Source organism: Ctenocephalides felis, unplaced genomic scaffold (genome assembly GCF_003426905.1).
Source record: "Ctenocephalides felis isolate EL2017-DRISC unplaced genomic scaffold, ASM342690v1 CF-g0.4_SCAFFOLD_03571, whole genome shotgun sequence".
NCBI classification, from domain to species: Eukaryota; Metazoa; Arthropoda; class Insecta; order Siphonaptera; family Pulicidae; genus Ctenocephalides; species Ctenocephalides felis.
In genome coordinates, this window is record NW_020539725.1 from 69,501,431 (window position 1) to 69,506,125 (window position 4,695).

Genomic DNA, 4,695 nt, shown 5'->3' on the forward strand with positions numbered 1-4,695 from the left:
AACAGAACAAGCATTGGGGTATTTTCTGATAAAAATATACCAAAAATAGCTTAAGACAACCATCGGGCTATATTCTAATATCCATCGCCAAAATAATGGCAACAGATTCTGGAATGTCAAGGAAAAAAATCTGTATCGGAAATTGTTGATTAACCAAATATTTTTGAAAAGACAACCATGTTGATTTTATGCAAATGTAACCACCACGACTTCGAATCGAATATAAATTTAATAAAGTGATCTCATAATTCTTGTATATTTTTTCTCTATTTTCTCAAATAGACATAGATCATCGAATATATTTCCGTAATTGATTCCTTGAATTTTCAAAACAACATCCAATATAAAAATGATATTTACAGTGATTGTATTTTTTCTTTTCCTGATGTGCAAATCACATGATCATCAATTTCTTCCAATTAAATATAAATTAATGTGCTATCTTATAATACATTTTTGTATATTTTTTGTCCATTTTCTCAAATAGACATAGATCATCAAATATATTTCCGTAATTGATCCCTTGAATTTTTAAAACAACATCCAATATAAAAATGATATCAACGGATGATTGTATTTTTTCTTCTCCTGATGTGCAAAATCACATGATCATCAATTTCTTCCAATCAAATATAAATTAATGTGCTATCTTATAATACATTTTTGTATAATTTTTTGTCCATTTTCTCAAATAGACATCACAGATCATCAAATATATTTCCGTAATTGATTCCTTGAATTTTTAAAACAACATCCAATATAAAAATGATATCAACGGATGATTGAATTTTTTCTTCTCCTAAGGTGCGAAATCGCATGAAATCATCAATTTCTTGACCTGACCAGACAAGTTTTTGCGATCATCCGATGATGCTCGTCATAGGTTTTGCGTACTTTGATTAAAATCTGATAAAATCATTTGTTGGAAATTACGCAGAAATTGAGATTGTAAAAAATTTGCTCGGTAATTGCCTTTAATTAAAAATTACGAAAATGTGTAATAGCACTATCAGGTAATAATAATTCCATGTGGAGTTTATACATTTTTGGCATTATTACAAATTGTTCCAAAAATCAAGTTATTGACTTCCAAGTCAAAGAGGAGTGAACATTTAGTTTTTTAGTTTTTGGAAATACTTTACTACGGTATCCCAGAATTCAACGTTATTAAAAGGCTCTCATTTCAACAAAATGTACTAAAATGTGTTGGCAAGTTCCATCAAAATAATTAATTTACAATTATTTATACACGAAACCAGCACCTATTCTGTATCGAAGTTTCCACGAGAAAATTAATTACCTCAGTTCTTAAAATGAACATTGATTGTCAGTCAATAACTAAGAATCCAGTATTGTTGTGGATGATGATGATGATGGCAATCGTAATTGTCCAATTCGCGGTACCGTGTCAATTCCGAGAATACCACGTGCTACCAGGAAGAATGGATGAACATACCAAGACCAATAAGACCAGCAAGACCAAGACTAAGACGAGACGACGAAGAGAGATATGGGAATGAATCAGAATCAGAAATCAGAAATCAGAAATCAGTTGTCGTGTGCCACTTGTTTGGTAATTGGATATGGGAAAGGATAACCTTGGGATATTGCTGGGATTGATTACAAGAATTGAGATCATTGGACTTCCTTGGTAAATGTCAATAAAGAAAGACATATGACATTTTTAACTTCCCAAAGAAGAAGTTTTCATAAAAAAATCCGATTCGCTAATTTTATGTTTTCTCGACGTTTCAAGCCATTTTGAATCGAATGAGACCGAATTTGGAAAAAGTATGTGTTTGTGTGGGTGTGAGTGTGAACAGATTTTTTGCCGTAAATCGACGTTTTCTCAAAAACGGCTGGGCCGATTTCAAAAATTTAAAAGCCATTCGATGTATCTCGATGAGGACTAGCGTTTCTAAGTCCTTGTGCGACGATCGGCCGAGCCGTTTTTTTGTATTTTGGAAAAAAAATGTTAAACTTTTCGTCCAAATTTAAGCTCATACTACCAAATCGATTTTAAAAAATTAAAAACTGTTCAAAAGATACTAGTTGATACTGATTAGTTTTAGGTGAAAATCTACCGAGCCGTTTTCTTGTAATTAACTGTTGATTTAAAAAATTTAAGCCGATTTTTATGGAACTTTTTTTGGCATTATATATTATGGTTTTATAGAACTTGCTAAAATATTACTACCTGACGACAAGTAGTGTAATTTAAAAAAATAATCAAAGTTTGAGAAAATGAGTAGTTTTTTTGACGTTTGTTAAAATTAAAATTAGACGGTTTACTTGGTATAACGATAGAGTACTTGGTCTTAATGAACATACTAAACCATTAAAGTGCTAAGGAAACTGGTTCAATTATAAAAATTATTGATTTGTGAAAATTCGCTTTTCTGAAAATACTCGTTCATTTTTAATTATGTGTACTAAATCCACTCGGAATACTTCTAATCACTCATAAATTAATTTATTTTTTATTGATATTGATAATTTACACATATCGGGTAGTTCATGCAACTTGCATCAAAGCAAAATACCAATGCCAACTAGTTAATATTCATTTTGGTTGAAAATTACCATGTTTTTTTTCTTAATTTTATTTTTGATTAGCAGTTTGAACTTAATAGTGTTATAAGAAGTTGGTCAACTGGTTGCTAACTAGTTGGTCTATCTATATTTGATAAGACTTTTTTTTACTAAAATTGATCTGATATTTATAGTTTGATGTAGCAATGCCGGAGAAGGAATTTTCCACTTCAAAAAATATTTTTCATTTATATTATCAAGTAAAATTGGATATCACTACTGCTTGATATCAGGCTGATGTGAGCATCTGAAACCCTACAGTTGCAAAATCAAACTCATATCAAACTCTTACTTAATTCTTATCCACGACAAGAATGACAAATTAATAAAAAAATTACCTCTCCCAATTTGGAAGTCCCAAGGTTCCAATTATCGCACAGATTATCTATTATTAACTAAAAAGGTATAATGACATCATAATTTCTCGGTAAGTCTATTAACAATAATCGATAAAATTGATTTTCAATAATTATTCCCGTAGATAAGATAAGTGTAAATTGTTGGTTACTCATAAAATTATATCAAAATCGAAAGTTCCATGAACGAAGGCTTACACGACCTGATAACATGTACTACCGACTGATAAAAAGATTCATTGTAAAACAGTTTAGTAATTGATAAAAAAATATTATACAAAAATTCTGGCCGCAATATTCAAGGAAAATTATGAAATAATTGTACGGTTTGGGTTGATAAACAGTTACGCAAAAGATAATAATAAAGGAAAATTGGTCATGAATCGAAAGGTTTTAAAAAGACAAAAAATTGCCAGAATTATGCTAAGAAATGTCGTATTCAAAATTTAATACCAAAATAAGTGACATATGACATATGACATATATTGGATCGGGAGTGTCCACGATTGTCGGCAACGCTCGTTCATTAAGTGACGTCACTAATTCCTTCTATCTTTTGACACTTTATAAAATGGAAAACATATGAGGACTAACTGTCCATTTATGGGATTGGCACATACATGTCTTTCACAATAATAATAATTAGAATATGAAATTCCGTTAGAAAATTGAAGACTAAGTTTATCCATCATTCATTTTCCCTGGCTGATTTTTCGCAGACACACTTTCTTTGTATGAATTATTTTCGTCCTTCTTAATATAGTTGACATTGAAATATAAAAATCACGCACATGGTTTATTTCTGAGAGTTATATTCATGTATCGAACAACAAGAGAGCGTGCCAAACAAAAATTAGATGAAATTAGTACATACGCAGAAAACTCTCGAATTATTTTCGTGAAATTCTATTTGGGAAACATCAAAACAACCCATGGCGCCTGGGACAAATATTTGCCTGAAAATTTCACTGGCTGGAAATTATTATTCGTTCTATGGTTTTTTTGGCAAAATTTGTTGAAATTAACCAATGGAAGAATTTGACCATCGGTAGAGGTACATGCATAAATAAATAAATTTTTCAAACAACCTCTTATTTTGCACAAACAATCAAAGAATTTGATCTTTCGTAAGGTGCATGTGCAAGTAAATAATTTAAAAAAAAAACATATTTTGTCTGAACAAAAGGAACCTTAGACATTTGTAGTTGGTTATATTAATATTTTGTCAGATTTTCTATGTTTTTTTTTTTGATGCAATTTATTAATTTGACATTAATATATTACCAATCAACTTGATGAAACCAGTTAAATTTAAGAAAATAAGTTGTAAAATGTGGAATTTTGTGAAACCTGAGGTGCGAAATTGAATGAAATCATCAATTTCTTGACCTGACCAGAAAAGTTTATAATTTTTTTAAAAAAATACAATTTATTAATTTGATATTAGTATCTTAACAACCAACTTAACGAAGCCAGTTAAATTTAAGAAATTAAGATGTAAAATGTAGAATTTTGCCTTGTAAATAATGGACTTAATATGAAATGAGATTTAACTATTTAGATAAAATTTTCTTCTTGTGAAAATACTTTCGCTTTCATTAAAAATTAATTAATGCGATTTCAATTTAATAACTTTTAAACAGTCTTTTTACATATATCTGTGTAAATGCTATACTAAAACTAATTTTATAATTAATATTTTTGATGTATGTCTATAATATTTTAGAATGTTTGTTAAGACCGTACA